This window comes from Coturnix japonica, chromosome 24 (assembly GCF_054131305.1).
Source record: "Coturnix japonica strain WE chromosome 24, WE-NBRP24, whole genome shotgun sequence".
Taxonomy (NCBI): Eukaryota; Metazoa; Chordata; class Aves; order Galliformes; family Phasianidae; genus Coturnix; species Coturnix japonica.
The window spans coordinates 9170888-9189192 of NC_140686.1; the positions used below are offsets into that span (position 1 = coordinate 9170888).

An 18305-nucleotide genomic window follows, 5' to 3' on the forward strand; every position below is an offset into this window, starting at 1 on the left:
CAAAATTCACAGTTCAACTTAGAAAACATAGTTTTCATAGACCTATGTTTGTGTGATGCATAGTTTGTCTGTGAGCCTGTAGATTGTGGCCAGGGCTCAGGGCATTTCTCAGTGAAGGGAAACATTGAAATCAGATCCAAAGTGTTGAGGGGATGCTAATTCCTGCATCCCATGTTCATTCCTCTGGCAGAAATGGTGCAGTCAGAACCAGGCTGTAAACAGCACAGGTCAGGTGTTGGTACAGCTGACATGGAGGTGATGCTAACAGGTAGATCAGCTCAAAAACATCAGTAGCATGTTCACAGCCTTGCCCATAAATACAACAGTTTGCACCTGCCTGAGCAGGTGGGTTTCCCTACCAAACAAACAGCCTTAATTTCCAGGCTGGAGACAGATTGGCCACAGTGCTGCTTCTAACAAAAGCTCCTGCACTGCTCAGTGTTCCCTCCTCCCCTTTGGGCTCTTAAATTATTGACGATCAGAGAGCAGCTGCAAACAGACACATTCATTTCAGGGCAGCCATGTCAAATCCTAGCAGTCTTTCTGGACCTTTCCTTGTTGCTTTAGTCGCCCCATTTTAGTTAAGTTTAAAAGTCCGTTGTGTTGTTCCAAGTCAATGGAGTGACTGTGCAAACAGCTTTAGCTCTGAATTTGCTTCCAGTGACTATGTATCAAAACCGGCCCGATCTGCAAATCAACAGATGATATAACTGGCATCTTCACAGATTTCAGCTTGGCTCCAAAATGCATTATGTGATCTCTCTGCCTGTTACATAATTACCAGTAATAAAGACCAGCATTTGGAATTTAGCTGAGAATTATTTTGATGATGCACGGAGCAGAAGAGGCTCCAGATGCTCTCCTGAACAGCTATCGTTGCTTAGTAAGCAATTAGGAACAGTCACAGTCTTTTACTGTATTTAAACAGCAAGTGGGCTATTGGGGCCTAATCCGTCTAAAAGCTTGTAAGTGCTGCTGAAATTGAGCAGTATTCCAAGGCTGGGAGCAGAAAACCCACGTGTGCTGGTGTGGTAAGCAAATATAGCTATAAGTAATTAAGGATATATTTGAAGTATGTATATTAGAATATAAAAATATTAAGCCACACATAAGACAAAGGCAGAACAAAGATGCTGATGGGAACGTTGTTGTATGTTGCTATAAGATAATGAAATCAATGCTGCCTTGTTTAGAAATAAGCTTGAATGTGATGCAGGCACCTCTTGGCACCTCTCTGTATTGCTTTCTGTCTGCCTGAGACTCTCAATCCATCTTGCATGGCATCTCCTGCAAACATCCAGCACTGCTGATGGACTTCTGCTTGTTCTGCGCTTCCTATCTCACAGCAGGTAACCAAAAGTTGCACACAGAACAAGGATGTGGGAGGTTTTTTGTGTGTCTCTTAGAAGAGATTCTGTTCAAACACGTCCTGCAACAGGTGGCAGATAAAGATTTGCAAAAACAGTCGCTATAAAATTGATGGCTGCTTTAAATCAGCTTGGTCTGTTTCTTAGCAAGGAGTGGCATTGGGGTCCAGCGCTGCACTGGCTTAGTGATAAGGCTCTGCTTTAGCTCTCTGCACACATGCAGATTTGGTTGCTTCTCACTCCATCGTGTGACGGTCTGAACGTATCCTGAAGCTGCATCACCTGTGTTCAGCTAATAAAGGAGAGGTAATGAGAGAAAGCCAGAGTGGCATGAGCCAATGAGCAGCACACAGAATCCAGCTGGCCTGTAAAAACAAACGTGTTGCACCGGAGGAGAGAATGCAAGCCGTATTCACAGAGAATTAGGAGATGAATCACAAGTGCTAAGAGCAAAACTCATAGGCTATGGAGCACAATGCAGGCTTTAAGAAAGTACCATGACAACGTTCCTCATAAAGAGCCCAGGATATCTGAGGGGATGTCAGAATCAAAGTTTCTTAGATGTGAAATAGATGTTCTGAGAGTGTATTTCAGAAATTCATATCACCGGTGATAAAAGGAATTGAGAAAGATGGTGAGTGTAAGTTACTGTCATCCTGAACTACTTCTGCTGCCTTAATGACTTAGCATCTGTCAGAGAAGAAAGAGAAATGAACAGCTGTGCGAGCCGGAGATAAAAAAGCCAAGAGTTTGATATTCAAAATATTATATAGACTTGCCAATGACTTAAAAAAAATAATGTCAGAAAGGGATTGTTATGGAAAATAGTTCCTGATGTTCAAAGAGAGAGCAGACGTGATCTAAAACACCCCAAACATGGATATTGGCTTATTAATGGCATGTCTGCAGCTTCTTCCTTCTGAAAACCACAGTGCAGCTCTAACACCCCCTCTTCCATCATATACAACGACCACATGCAGTCTGACAGCATCTCAAATACCACAAAGTTGTGCCTTTAAAATTTGTCATAAAAAATGCACATTTGTATTTTCAGCGTTCTCCAGCAATGAAATGCAGTGTCAGCCATGTGAAAGCCCAGTGTAACACTGCAACTACGTCAGCCAAGCAGCAGCAAAGGGAATAGCTCTCATTGCATGGCATAAATGGAATTGCTTGTTGGCAACCTCAGGAGATGAAAGCAGTGATGGAGTGAGATGTGAAAGATGACCTCATGCTTTGCTTTTTGTAACACGTGGGGAAGATGATATGGGCAGGATTCCACTATTGCTGTTCGTGTCGTGCATCTTCAATAGCCGAGAAGAAAGAGTTGTGTTTTCAGCAGGGTTAGTACCGATATATGTATAAATTAATGATGACTTTTTAGAGTTGGAAAGGGAAAGAACTGTTTTCACAAAATGAAAGTCATACTGGCTAATTGTAAAGACTTCATTTAGCCCCTGTGCTGTAAATCCCTAATTCTATTAGGAAGGCTCTGGGGAAACCTCATTGTGGCCTTCTAATACTTGAAGGGAGCATATAAACAGGAGGGGGAATGGCTGTTTATAAGAGTGGGTAGTGATAGGACAAGGGGGAATGGTTTGAAACTGAGACAGGGGAGGTTTAGGTTGGATCTTATGAGGAAGTTTTTCACCCAGAGGGTGGTGACGCACTGGAACAGGTTGCCCAAGGAGGCTGTGGATGCCCCATCCCTGCAGGCATTCAAGGCCAGGCTGGATGTGGCTCTGGGCAGCCTGGGCTGCTGGTTGGTGACCCTGCACACAGCAGGGGGTTGGAACTGGATGAGCACTGTGGTCCTTTCCAACCCAGACCATTCTATGATTCTATTTCTGCAGCTCATTACCTTCCATATCTGAATGCGTTCGGCATTCAGAGATTCACTCAGTGCAGACATTGGTCCCCAACGACATTCCCACCTGTAAAACAAATTTGTTTTGCAAAGAGCAAAGCATGGGAAAGGGTGGAAAAGTGGGGAAAACAGGACATGGAGGCTCAGTGATTACTTAAGAAGAAAGGGAAGAGGCTCTGAAGGCAGGAGCTGTGATTCTCTTTCAGGCGCTGTTTATGTAGGCATTTTCAGTGACTTAATATATTAAGAACTGTGACACGCCAGCACTTGAGAATACTTCCCATATCAGATAGCCTAAGCCAGCTGCTAAAGTCATTCCCCGAGGGCCAAGCTCAGCCTCATTGCATCACTGGGAGCCTCCTGCAGTCTGTGTGCTGGGATCCATGGCAGAATAGCATTTGGAAAGCACACATGCTCTTCATTTTTTCTCTTTTCCATCTGATACTGAGGGCTATTTGAAGCTCCACAAGCATTAAAGCACAGCTTAATGATTTGAATTTATGGACAACAAGGCAGGAATCAAGTGTTTTGCGGGAGTATGATGCTCTATTATAATGCGTTCTCTATAATACGTTTCTCCCTCAAAAATGAAAGCTTGTGATGGTCACTGAGGGCTTGGAAATGGGCACGAAGCAGCGTCCCCTTCTAGGAGCAATGGTGAGATAACAGGGGATGCTGTGTCTGCTTTTCAGCTCTTCGTCCACAGGAGGATGGAGAAATGCTAAGGCAGGTTCAAAGAGGGGCCACAGAAATGATCCAGCTCCTGGAAAACAAGCATTAATGATGTAAGGTTTAAGGAGCTTAACTTACTCAGCTTAATTGAAAAGAAGGTTAAGGGGTGACTTGATCGCTGTGTGTATCCACACACACCTTTAAAAAGCACCTGATAGGGAACAGCTTTGCAAGAATACAGACAAAAGCAGAACAAGATCTGCTGCTCGCAGCGCTGGCAGGAGGGTTTTGGAGCAACGCAGTTACCTGATGGCGAGGATAATAAAGGCAGGGCATGGCGAGGATAACAGGGCAAGGAAAGGCTTTACCCAGCATCACCCGACCCTCAGTTATGATAAACACGCTCGTAGCCCTCGCAGCTTTATGCTAACACGACTCCAGCCTCACGTTTCAGGGCGCTGTGGGTACATCCATCACTCTGAGCGAGGCTCACCCAGCGTTCCCCATGCACTCTTAAGGCAGCTTCTCTCTTCCTTAACGTGCGAGAGCACCTGAGGCCGCCCCCCTCCGGGGTGGGGGAAGTGGGAGAGGGGGAGGAGAAGAAAGAGGAGGCGGCGGCCGCGCTCCGTGTGGCAGCGCCGGGGAGGAGCTACCTGAGGAGGCCATTACTCGGGGAGGAAGGCGGTGGAAGGGGGTGAGTGAATGAGAGCGGGGGGATGGATGGGGAAAGGCCGGGTGGGGCTTCAGTTCCCGTTGTAAGCACCGCGTGTTGGGTTGCTGAGCTTCTTCCTCGGGTAAATCCTATGGGTTAACCGCGAGATCGTTGCGGTTCCCGTTCTCTTCCCCTCCGTCTCATCCACCTCCAGCGGATCGCAGATGCTCCGCGCAGCATCAGCTCTGCGGGCTGAGAGCAGCGGGGCAGCCGCGCCGTTGTGTTGCCCGCACAGAACGGAGCTCAGTCCGTATTTCGATAGGTTTGATTTCCAATGATTCCCTGTATCTCACACCCGAGCGTTTCTCTCCTCCTGCTCTCCAAAAAGATCGAGAGAACGAAACAGATGCAAATACAGAAGTGTTTTTGCTCAGCCTCGACTCTGCCCTCAGCTCACCCTCGTTGTTCTTTATATTGTCGGGTTTCCAGGGCTCAGTGGTCTCAATGTAATTTAGGATTTCCTTGTTTGTTGAGGTTTGTGAGGCTTGTTCTGACTGACTTTCGAGCCGTTCATGCAATTCTCCTGTTGCAAAGAGGAAGAAAGAAATGAGAACGTTGGAAACCATTCATTAGAGCCATTCATTAGAGCACAGGGAGCATTGCCTGAGAGTGTCAGGTTTGAGAGGAAAATGGATGTCTTCCACTGTAGTCATGGCTGTTTCTCTTGCTGTGATCCTTATTCCGGTGCCTGCAGTGCACGTGGACTCCTAAAGCGCATGAAAGTAAAGCAGTCATTGCACAGAAGAAGCTAAAGGCACAACCTGAGGATGAGAATCTCCACCAGCTATTGGAATATAGCCCAAATGGGAGGCGTAACCTTGCTTGGCGTTTCTGCAGATGCCATGTAATGACGTGTGGTAATATGCTTAAGTCCCCCAAATACTGTTGTAAATCTGGCCCATAATCTATAGTGCACGGGCAGCAGGGATCTGGGAGCAGCATCTGCTCAGGGTGTGCATATGAAGAACGTCTTAATATCTTACGGCACTGAAAAAGGGCCCGGCACTCCTTTTCCCACTGAAATCAGGCTGGCTTTAGGAACGATTGAAGTGATCGCAGACTCAGATCCATCACGGCTGCAGAAAAGGCCTTTTAATGTTAATTCCCTTTGTTTAATTGAACCTTCAGATATTTTGCTTTCTTCCCTGTCGGCCTCACCTCCCCCTTGCTGTCTGTATTGCTTCAGGAGTGATTTCTCACTGCTAATGCTGCAGTTGTGCTGGGCAGATGACAAAGACTGAGAGCTAACAGATGAAAGCCAACTGGTGTTACCCACGTGATTGAAAGCTGCGTTTTCCTTATATAAACAGCATGCCTGAGGTTGCTGTCCCAGCCTGCTTTATCCCACCCATGAATCTCTGGATTTACATGTCACTTTGTGTTCTGCATTATAACTTTTTCCTTTTCCTTTCTTTTTGTGTGTGTGTGTGTGTGATTTGTTACAGTTTAGCATCAGGAAGAGAATGTCGAGTGTACAACACACACAAGTCAGAGAGAAACAGGAATGTGGCTTGAGGGGGAACCTCTGCTTCCCTAAGATGCCTTTAGGATTCTTGTAAGGCGATGTATTTCCAGCCTGGCCCTGAGCAGAGGGTATCAAATGATTCTCAAAGGCTGCGTTTCTTCTTTTGTGCGGGTTATTTTGGGAATGAGAAGTGCCAAATCTAGTTGAGGGCTGTGGAAATGGAAAGATCCCAGCCTGATGAGTCCCTGTGGAATGACATGTATTGAACGTGTCCTGTTGGGATGGTGGTTGTGAGACACAGGGCCTTGTTGGCAAACAGCAGCACTTCTCAAGGGAAGATGGGAAAGACAGAACATCACACTTGTTTCAGACCTCAACACTGCCTTTTTTTTAGGGGGGGATATTCTCAGATTGAGACCTCCATGTGCAGATTGAGTTTCTTTTTCCCTTTTTGTTCTCACCATCTGGGTATTAATTTTATTCCTAGAGGATCGGGACTCGTTTGCTACGTTCTAAAGATGGATCCTCTTGCATGAAATCTGAAATGCTAATACAGATGAGCATAGAGCGAGTTCAGAAAGGATGAGAATGAATGCAAAATTGAGCAGCAGCACTTTGTCATAAGATGTTTTACAATCAGATTCTGCTAGCTGAGGCAAAACTACTTATTGGGACTTGCGTTGTACTGCACTTAGGATTCAGAAGGGAAAAAAGCAAAAGATGAGTTGGTTGACTTTGAAACATGATGATAATACAAGGCACAGTGTTTAGAATTAAAGGAAATACATTTATAATATGGACTTGTCAGTGTGCGTACAGCTGGAGGAGCTCCAATGTTCTTGGGCTCCTAGATATGAGCTAGTAATTGCCTCCGGTCTACAACTATTTTTGCCAGGCAAAGCACATAATTTTGTTGTAAGCTATATTTTACTTCAGAAACCACAACAATCCTTTGTCCTCTGAGGAATGTGGAGCTGCATTTGTCCCCTTTTGATGGGGTTTTCTGTCTTAGCCTTTGTGTTTGGGTTTGCTATGCAGGTTAATGTCTGCTTTGTAAAGATGGGTTGGCCCCCAAGCACCACACAGCCCATATTTGTGCAAACCCTGCAGCAGATGAGGAATCCAGCACAGACCTTCAGTCTGTCCTCTGGTTAAAGAAAGAATATCTCTGGTCAGCCCTCTGTAAGCAGCTATTATAACTGGGAGAGTGGAAGGCAGGACTGTGTCTGCTGCTTACAGCCTCACTTGACCTCATAGGGGTCAACTCTGAAGCATAGAAATGCTGCTGCAGGAGTCAGGACTTTATAGCCTGGTGGGTACAGCAGGAGCATGTTAGGGGTGTTGGTGGTGCAAGGCCAGAGTGAACCTTCTCCTTTTCCAAAAGCCTTCTGTTACAGATTGCACATTCCTGATGTAGGTCTGAGTGGTCTTGTTACCCCATTCCAATTGCTGCATGGCACCGTACTGCTAACAGTGTCATTTCTGTTATGCATCTGTTGTCCGCTGGGCCAGCAAACAGCCTTTAGGATTAAAGTTTAATCAATCCGAGTGTTTAGAGTGAGCAAGTGTAGACTTCATCATTCTTCTGGAGAATCGCAGCCTTCTGCTTTGCAGTCCCTGGCAGAGATAAAATGTTCTGTCAGAAAATGTCTCCGGTGAGAAATAGCAGGCAAGGAATATATTCTGTGGGATGGCATGAGCAACCTTGTGCTTTAAAGCTTGTTTATTAATTGCTTGTTAATGGGCAGCTTTTGGCAGAACTCCTTTTTGGTATGGCCTCAGGAATTTTAATGGTGCATCAGTCAGCGCGTGGAGGAAATATACTCTAAAAGCAATGAATAGGATGTTCAGGGTTTGTGTCCTTTGGTGACGTGGGTGAATCGGTCACGTTCTGGTTTTGGTGTATTATAAGCTCTGCAGTAACTGTGTTAATAGGAGGGGTGTGCATTGTGCCCTGCAGCTCCAGTGCAATGTGTTGACTTGCATCCCCACACTCAACGTCAGTGTTTTCAGACATGCCAAACCCCAGCAGGTATCAGAAGTAATGAGGAGTGTTTTATACATCATGATTAAAGGCCTCTAAAAGGGATTCCCAGTGTGTTTTCTGGCTGACTGAACGCTTTGTATGCAATGTTTTCACGAGCAGAGAGGCCATTACACTCACTGGTCTCATAGATGTACCAGTACGTGATTCCATATGTGTAAATATACACAAGTCACTCGTTGGTGGGTGGGGGAAAGTCTGGTTTTGCTCTGGTTGTGAGACAATGGGTGCCACTGAGCTGACTGAGCCCCTTGGTTTTCATTCCCCTGCTTCCCCTTTTAGTAATCAGTGGCTGAGCTTTCCCAGAAATAGGATATATTTCCATACGTTCCCAAAGATACCCTTGTTTAACAACATACCTGAAAGCAGCCAAAGGTGATGGATAAACAGTGCGGTGCTAAAATTGAAGCGAGAGTTCAGGCTGCCAGTTTTGAGGCAAGGAGCTCTGCACACACACACAGAAGGTTTTCTGTACCCCATTCTTTGTGTCCCCTCCTCCTGTGTTGCTGCTCACCTTCCTTGACTGCTGGAAGGGAATTCTGAATTGCTGCTCCTTGAATGAGCTTTAACATCTACCTGATCCATCGAGTGCTGTTTTGGCAACCTGGTAGATGAAGTTGAAAGCATGCAGCAGATTCTCCCTTCCCCTCATCTGGCACGTTCCCTTTCTGGCTTGCTGAGCATCATTCCCATAGAAATGGCAGGAGCAACTCCCTTTGTAGAACAGAGGAGGAGGAGGGGGGCTGCTTCTTGGCTTCCTCCACCTCCTCTAGCTTTGCACCTCATTACTTCTGTTTCCAAGAAGTAGATGCAGTAACAATGATTCCATGGGAAACACGTTGTAACATAGGAATTGGCACATTATCCTAGGGGAGAGAAATGGCTCCTAACCATATATATATATATATATATATGTATTTTCTTTCCCAAATTAGATGGTAAATGTTTTGGCAGAAACTTAACACGAGCTTGGAGGCATCCTTTGTTGGGGGAGGGATGATATCAGTTGCCTTACAGCTGTCTATGGAAAGCAGCATCCCTGCTGCTGTAACATGCAGAGGCAAAAGGTGAGAGGTGTTGCTCCTGGTGCTGCGTCCATGGGTCCTAGTGCTGGCTGCTCTCTGAGCTCTGCTTCTCATGTCTTCCATGTCCCTGCTAAAAGTTGCCCATCCTTGGAATCAATAGGCAGAAGTATTGTGGAACACTTAGGACTGCTGTGCACATAACACCAGGCGACACGAGCAAGGGTCTGGAGAATTAAACAGCTTAACGCATCCTGCTGTTCACCCCTTAAGTATACACACTGTTGTATAAACATAAGCACTGTACACATAGCATGCTCTGCAGCTGTACTGTGTCTTTGTCCTTCTGGAGGCACTGCTATTGCTGGATTGGGTTTTCTTCAATTCCAGCAGATCTCCATGCTTAGCACAGAAACAAGCTGGAGGATCGTGGTGTAACAAAGGTGCTGTGCAGTGGTTTAGTGCCTTCAGACAGCAGCTGGACCAGGGCCTTCATTTGCAGTGGGGTCATTGCTGGAATGAGCAGCACTTTGGGTATGGTCATCAGTTGTGCTTGTCTCCCACTCATCCTGGAGGAGGGACACCATCAGGCTGGTGAGTGTACCAAGTGAGTCATGCTTGTGCACATCAGGCTTCCATTAATCAGGTCTATCTGAGCAGCACACAGGCTTTTATTTAGAACATGGAAACACAGTCTGTCTCAGAGTAAATCTACTTGTTGCATTGTATCTGTTAAGGATCTCCTCCTCCATGCAGGTTCAGTGTTGAGAAATGTTGTTAAGTAGTGAAGAATATGATGGCCAAGGCTAAATTGTATCTTGAACCAAATGCAAACGCTTCCTTGGGAAAGCTACACAGGGAGGAGACAAAACCACATAGAAAGCACAAATATGGGACACGAGTTCTGTATGATGCGTAAATTAAAGGTCTGTTCTACTGTTTTTGTTCTCAAGTACCATTTCAGGGCACAGCTTTACACTCTAAAGCCGGCATTAGTAGTTCAGAATTCAAAGCAGAACATTCACCAGCCATGCCAGGGTCCATTCCATATGGGCATGTCCTGTGGAGTGTATTTTGTGTTACTTTACCATCAGATTTTTGATCCACTGCAGTTTCCTTGAGGTGCCAGTGAGTGCTCTGTCCCTATGTACCATCAGACCTCCTTCAGCTCCCCAAGTTCCCAGTCCTCCCCATACCCATGCACACATTTGTGCCGACTTTGTGCACCTACCTTTGCTCTGAGCCTTTCCCTGTGCTTGGAGTAGCTGTCCAAGCTGTTGTTTTCTATAAATGATTCTTAAAAGTGAATGTCTTTCTAGCCACTTTCCAACTCGTAATGCTATATATCCTCCTGTGTACGTTCTGTATGGATTTGTGTGCTGCTTTGGGTTTGTTAGACTGCACCTTTTTGGATCTGACTCTTATTTGTGCAGCACATTTTTATCTAGCGCACACTGCTCTGCTTGTCTGAAGCTGTATATAAATAATGGAACGTCCAGGGCTTGCTGGCACAAGTCAGCAGAGAGCTGCATTTCCTGAGGCGCTGCTTCAGAGCCCTGCTTGGTTTTCGAGTCCGCTGTGCAGTTGTTTTACATACAGCCTCATGTGGGTCTCAGCGCTGAGCCTCATCTGTCTGCCACCTTACGTAAGCACACGCAGACCTGCGTTGAACCTGTGAGTGCACGATGCAAACAAAGGTTAAACCAACTTCCTTTCCATTGCCATCTCTTCCTGAAATGCAGAGATAGGATAATGAAGAAGCCTGCCTGCAGCACGGGAGCGGTGTTACTGTCCTGGAAGCATGCTGGGCTGCTGCCAACAGGCATGTCGTGTGAATGAGCTCTCAAAGAAATACGAGCTTGCTATGGCCAGGGCTTTAACTTTGGGGTATAAAAGCAAAAATGGTTTAAAAAGTGGGCACTGATTTAGGAACCCTTTTGCCCTACAAACGGAATCATAAAGCACAGTCAGAGGCAGCAGCCCTCCTGGGATGGCATCGAGTTGGTTTTGCCTTGTGACATGCCTTCAGACCATTCTGAAGGGTTCTATATAAGTAAAACAAGTGTCTGTTTGGTTTAAAGGGAATCCCTTAAATTCTGGCTTCTGGTTCAATGACTTACAAGTTGAAACTCACGGCTGCTGAGAAGGGTCTGCCTGGTCAGATGGTGCCATGTGTGTGTGCCCACATCTGGCTTAGTCCATCAGGTACCGTATGTGAATGCACTTGTTTGATGCCTCAAGCAGCTTTGTAGCTTGCTTTATTCCTACGTACACAAAAGCAGCTGGGTGGGACTCTCAGGCCTGTGGATGTCAGGTCTGAGCCAGCCCGCAGGATCCATGTTCTGAGGCAGTTCTCCTGATGGCAGAAGCTGTGCAGAGACTTCTGCTTCTGGAACAGCATTTGTTTTTGTTATGTGGTAGCATGACGCTGCAGCGCAATTAGAGGAGCTATTCCTGATCCTGCCTGCCTTTGCTGTTGTTAGCAGATCTCTGCTCGGTAATCTGCTTGGTGTCCTCTGGAAAGACACATGAGTAGTCGATGAAACTGTGCGTTTTCAGCTTAGTGCAGAACAAAACGATGCCACTTTGTCCACTCTGGGGGAGTTCTCAGTAATTTCTGTTCATAATGGTTCCAAGTACACAAGGTGACCTTCTGAAGCACTGTGCTGAGGCCATCGAACTCAGGTCATGTTGAGCCAGCAGAGAAACCCATTTATGTGCCCAGACATCATTACTAGTCCTGCTGATCCATTTGGAGTCACTGGAGCACTTCTATAGATTGTCTATAAAGTTGGTGATTTTCCTTAAAAAGAGTTATGTGTATTTATTTTAGGAACAAAGTGGACGTTATCTCCTGCAAGATACAGCTAGGGAACGGCTAAGCCTTTTAATATCCCTAGGTGGGAATTAGGGAACAAGAATGGATGCTTTGTAAGGAATTACTGGTTATTATTACAGACTTCTGAGAAACAGACATGAAATTAACAGTTGTGTGTCATTTCATTACTGCTTTGGCAGTCTGCTTTCCTTTTCTTTAAGGGTAAGATGGTTGCTAGGGCTTTGTAGTGAATAACCTTTTTGTGTTCAGCTCAAGGCAGAGGATAATTATTGTATAATTTTGGTTTGTGAGGCCGTTTTAGACATTTTCGGGAAGAAAAGAGCTTCGTTTCTGCTGCTCCCCTCCTTGCCAGGTGCCCAACGTTGGCGTGTTGCTGCAATAGAAAGGGAACTCTGTGTCTGCCATGTGCTCTTGGTGTTTGCATGAGGATCGGGGGATGAATGTGGCCTTGTTGCTGCTGCCTGGCCGCAAGAAGTGCAGTCCAGTCCCAGTGTGTGTCTGCTTCAGCAGCATCACTGCCATGCAGAGGTGGTGGGCAGAGATGCTGGAAGAGCAGGAGCTGCATGTTGGGTTACAGCTGACGTCCTGTGAACCCATGTAACCTGTTGGCTTCAGGGGCCAGTTTTCTTCTAGGAACCAACAGCTTTCCCTTCTCATATGGCCTTAAGGAACTTACTCCCCAGCCATGCTGATCATTAGGACTAGATGGCTCTTCAGCCCTCTGTGCCAGACAGTGCAGGGGTGGCACAAGGTGGGACTTGCTGGGTTCAGCTGGGTGTCCTGAACATGGGCATCTCCTCTGAGCTGCCTCATCTTTGTCCCTCAGCAGTCATGGTGGACCCAACTGGGTGTCCCAAGCAGAGCCCGTGTCCATCAGCAGCACAGAAGGGCACACAGCTGTGCCTTGCCCTGCGTGATGCAGGTCCCTGTGTGGCTCCCCAGGCTCTGGGCTCCTTCTGCAGTCACTGAGGCTGGGCAGACCCTGTGTTTCCCTGCAGCTGCACAGTGAGGCTGCACTGCACTGCTGTCCTACAGCCTCACTGCAGCCAGTGCCTGCACAGGACCCTCCTCCCTCTGTGTGTCAGCACATTGCAGGAGCGCCTGTACGCATTTACTGTATGTTTTTCTTCCCTGCTGGATGAATGTTCACAATTCAGCGTGGCGGCTGTTATCTTTTCTTCCTTGCAAATTGCTTTGTTACACATGCAAAGTCTTAAACGAAGGCAGACAACAAAAGTTAGCCTTGCTGGGAGCTATCTAGAATTGCAGACTCCATGTGTTTGTGGGGTGGAAAATATTTAAGATGAGAGAAAACATATTCTTGCTTAAGGTGTGCCTCTAACTCGGGATCCATCACTTCTGTACATTGCCATGGCAATGCTGCAATAGCAAGGGAGTTCCTTTTATGGCTGATTTCCGAGCAGGGAGCCGGCAGGCTGGGTTACTAAGCAACCTCATCCTATGCTTCGGTAGCTAGGAGAGGCAGCCAGTGCTTTGTAATAGTGCCCGTGGTTCTGGTCATATGTTCCTTCCATCCACTTCTGTCTTTTTGGTGTGAAAATAATTGCTGTGGAGTATGCTTACTGTTCCTGCCTTTGTGGGGCTGTTTTTCCCCTCCGTTCTGCTTTCTCTCACTTGAATTTTCAATGCAGGAACATTCATAGGAAGGAGAAGACAATGGTCCGTTTATCTGAAAGTAATCAATCAGAGTGCTCTATTCAACATGTGATGCTGGAGAGTAATTAAAGTGATGCCATCTGCACAGTGTGAAAGGAGACGCATCCTTGGCCTCCCAGGTTTGCAGCTGATCAGACGTCACATCAGAGCCCTGTGAGGTGCAGGTGCTGGGATCTGCTGGGGAGTTCTTCCAATCTCTGCTCTGACCCAGGTTCCTTCCAAGGTTTGATCTTCCCTGTCCATCTGAGGGCTGCTGCTAATGAGCTGCCTGGTGGAAAAGGACGTGTGATTTGTAAAGCTTAGGAAATCATTAAGAGCTGTATGGTGAAATGGAAACATAAGGTAGGGCTGTGTTTGCATTTGAGTCTCATCCTACCTGAGGCTCCCTGTCAGGTCCCCCCTGCTGACCTTAAACATGGTACGAGGATGTCATCTGTGCTGCCAAGAATAATGCAAGTTTTTTACCTCTTTCTTATGGATCTGCCCAGCTGGGCGGCTGGAAAGGAGGAGCAGGTATGGTGTGTTATCCTCAGAGCTGCAGTCTGCAGGCACCTTGTGTTGGGTTGGCTCCAAACACCACTGAGAAGTTCATTAGGTCTGCTTACAGCCTCCTTCCCTATGGGAATAACGCATTCCTAACGCATTTGCCTGCAACCAGGGTGTGCACAGGATAGTGAACACCCCAAGGGGACATGCATCAGCATCTCGTTGGTTCACTGAGCACCTGATGTTCCAGTCAGGTAGTTAATGACATATGTGGTGGCAGCTCTTTCCGTCCTCTAAATGAGGAAACACACAGTGAGGGCTGATAGGTTGTATTTGGTGCTGCAGAGAACTTGTGAACACCTTGTCTCTGGTCACCTTTTGCAGTGTGTTTCAGAAGGCCCAGAGCGTGTTCTGCAGTTGGACCATGGGATGTTGTTGGTCTGTGGAGCGTTGAGTTTGGCACTGTGTCCATCCCTCCTGCTCTGCTGGCTCTGCCGCTGTCACTGCTTTTAACTGGGGTTAAAAGAGAAATGCAAACTGATCCTAAAGCATCTGTTGGAATGTTGGAAGGCCCTTCCTAAGTTCAGCTGCACGGTTTGTGTGTCCCAAACCTTGCAGTTAATTGGCATGTGCGCTTCTAGAAGAGATACAAACATTTTTGGCTGCATAGTTTTTATTGGTTTGGGATCTTTTTTTAGATAATATATTGGAATTCATCTGGACAAAAAGCAAGATGGGTTCCCCGATGGTTTATTATCACTCCGGTGTCTTGAGATGGGTAGTTTCAGCTTGCTACAGCAACCGTAAATGTGGCCCTTCGTATCTTGTACCAATGTTCCTGTAAACAGCACTCACACCAGCCCACAGTGACATTTAGCATTACTCAGTCCTTGTAAAAATGACAAACGTTGGCTCCACGCAGAGTTGGCTGTGACTAGTCACATATGTCAGCAATAACAGAAGACAGCACCTAAAGGTGCCCTGTGTGCTTCGCTTCCAATGCTCTGTCCTGTTGTCTGCATATGTAAATCCCCACTGGAGTGCTCCTTGTCAAGGGAGGTAATTTCACAACCTATTTAGGGAATGGGTGGTGAGAGGTGATGCTGGTTATTTTGAGAGGACAGGTGTTATTTCCTTGGAACAAGTTGACCATACCCATTGTGACGGAGCCGGGTATGCAGCCTTGGCTGGAGCAGAGTGGAGCTGAACCTGCTTGTTGCATGTGATTTCAGTCCTCTGTTGTCAGCAGAAATGGTTCTTCTTAATCTTTTGTAGTAAATGTCAGGTGAGGAAGTGCCAGTTCCGAAGGTAACCATTTTCCACTTCTCCTCAGCCTGTAATACATGAGCAGATACTCACTGCCTGTCAATGACCACTGCTGTCAATCCAACCTCAAATCCGTGCTTTTCTGTACTTCTGGAGGGATTCTGCCTGTGTAATTTATCTGCAGACGATAAAGCACGGAGTGGCGGGGAAGTAACGGCTGCATTCAGTTTATTAGTTAGATGTTAAATATTTGATTGCAGTCAGGCTGAAGATTCACTACCGGTGTCATACGGCGCTGTGAAACGGCTGCAGTGTCTGAAATGGATCAGATGGGAAAACATCCTTATGTTTGTGGGAAGCCGATAACAGCACGTGCACCGCGCTCCAGGTCGAAATGGCATATATTATTCTATGGCATTACTTACCGTCTAGGAAAGGGATATGAGGATTCAGATAAGAGGGAGAAGACAAAGATTAGTTTAATCCCTTCGGTAAACATCCGCCATAGCTGGGCGAGGCAGCAGCACAGAGCGAAGCCTGTAATGCTTATTTATTTCCCTTCCTGCACGTGAAGAAATAAAGCTGAAATAAGGTGTGAGAAGGCGCTGTGTACAGCAGGCTGCTCCTCTCCTCGCTGTGCTGTTTGTGCTCTGAGGATGCAGGATAAGGAGGCCCTGCCATCTCCTGTTGCTTTTCATTCCCATTGAGTAACAGCAACCACGTCTTGAGAAGTTCACCAACCAGCTTTAAGATACAAGAGGCGAGCACTGTTGAAATTCTGCCCTAATTTGCTATGTAAATGAGGCTGTTAGGTTAAATGAATCTACTCGTAAGTTAGTGTGCTAGGCAGTGTGGGTTACAGGGGGTACAAACAGTGAGACTTCTGCATTGGAGTGAAATACATCTGCGTTCCCTGCTCTCTTTATTGGGTGTTTGTGCCCCCTGTGTCACTGCAATGTGTCCCTGGTTCTGTGGGAAACTCTTCAGGGCACAGCATTGACTTAATGAGCTTTGAGCAAGAGAAACACAGCATTGGAGGCTGAGGCACACAGGGAGTGAATGGCTGGGAAGCAGGCTGTGTCAGGTTGGAGGTAAATAACAAGAAGAGCAGAACTGGGATGAATTCTCATTGCTGTTTTGTCAGGGGATTGCTTTTCCTCTCAGCCACCGGCAGCGTTACCTGTGGTTGCTCCTTGCTGGGTGCAGTACCAAGGGACAGCAGAAAGCTTTCTGACTCCATGCTGTCCATGGAGGCTTCTTCCTCCTCAGTTATTTACATCTTGTTTGGGAGAAAAGCACACGGGCTGCCCACTGAGTTTCCATTTCTGTTGCAGGGCCGTGTTACTGCTGCGTAATCCGGCGTACAGTTAAGGTTTGATAAAGGGAAAAGAAGCGTGGTTAGCTACGCCTACGCTGTTATGTCTTTTGCCATAGCATAGATCTTTAAGATAATGTAGAGATACAATCTGTATCTGTACTTAAGGTGTTCTCCAACTCCACTGCTCACCTGAGATCGCATTTCTGGAAGGCTCTGAAGATCCCATAGGGTAAAGTCTTCTCTTTTCCATTATGGAGATGTGGCTGTTGGTCTTCAATAGCTCCAGAAGTCATTTTTTTGAAGCAACAACCTGAGATATTGAAGCCTCTTTTAAATAGCCTAAAAAGAGCCTCGGGGTCACGCTGTCACTGTTTAGAGTAATGCATTGAGCACGTAACAACTGGTAAGTACTGCAAGTGTCACTGCCAAAACTGGAAGTTATTTTCATATGGAAAATGTTCCAGAGCTTGACAGTGTTTCCCACACATCTGTACTGGCTTCCAAATGGAAAAGCTTGTGAAACAGTAGTGAGGTGCGAGTGCGCCAGGAGGGAAAGCTCACTGTGCAAAGTGAGCGTGCTCAGATGGCGTTTGGAAGCAATCTTTCTCCGTGTCCATCTGAAGTGAAAGAAAAGCTCATTTTTTTCTAATAGAAAAAAAGTACTTTTGTCAAAGTTTTTGGATTTCTTCCATTCTGAAGAATGAAGCACAAAGGGAAGAAAAATTGCTCTTTCCCCCAAAAGAACAAATGAAAAGGCTGTAGGAAATGACATTAAAATGGTGAGAGCTGCAAAGCCAAGGATGTAAACCATAGGAAAAGAGGGAACTGTGGCTCCTGTTCTCTTTTGCTCCTCGCTTATGTCTGACCTATCCTCGCTGTGGGCCCCATTTACTTTGCATTGCCTGCTGCATGGGTGTTTACACCAAGGTAATGCCTAGGACACGTACAACACTACTGTACTCCTTACAAGAATTGTAAGCAGCCAGCACATGGCTGCCTAATTGCATAGAGATGAGGGAACAATGTGCTGGGCTTGTGCTTTCCAGCTGTTCTCTTTTCACTGTGTGTTTCACTTGTTTGCCTGCAGTTGTGTGTTTGCACTGTGCTGTCACAAGGCCCAGCAGTGGAGCTGCAATGTTGGCAATGGAGCTGCAGCAGACGTGGCTCAGTGTAAAGAACCTTTTGGCTTTTTTACAGTACTGAATACATTTGTCATGAGCAGTCAGCAAGAATAGCATCCGGAGGGCTGGTTGGAAGCAAGGAGAAGGGGAGGACCTTCACTGCACGTGGATAAAATTGTTCTCTGCAAGACCAAAATGGCTTTAGATTGGCAGCTCTGACCCTCAACAGCTGTCCCCAGAGCTCAGCAATGCTCATCTGCCCAACTTTGTGCTCCAGACACTTTTGCTTGCGGTCCTCTTTGCCAATGGAGTTAATGCAAAGTCAGTTTGGAGTATTCCCCAGAAGGTTTTGCATTTGTTTTCTAAATAGAGAGGAAAACAAAAGGGAATGCTGCTAAAATTATCCTTTGTGTTATAAACAGCTGTGGGGTGTTGTGGGAGCTCTGGCT

General features: G+C 46.4%; 1 protein-coding gene across 12 annotated transcripts in view; it reads left to right on the forward strand.

Moving 5' to 3' along the window:
* Window positions 1–4498: 4498 nt before the first annotated feature.
* The window catches only part of TANC2 (tetratricopeptide repeat, ankyrin repeat and coiled-coil containing 2), a 141458-nt gene continuing 127651 nt past the window's right edge, over window positions 4499–18305 (forward strand). For 10 of the 12 annotated variants that reach the window (XM_015885745.3, XM_085523797.1, XM_085523801.1 and 7 more), the window contains exon 1: window positions 4515–4600. The gene's annotated coding sequence lies outside the window, so the exon portion shown is untranslated. Of the gene's footprint in view, window positions 4601–18305 lie in introns of all 12 variants that reach the window. The other 2 variants (XM_085523796.1, XM_085523800.1) reach the window with 1 other exon arrangement.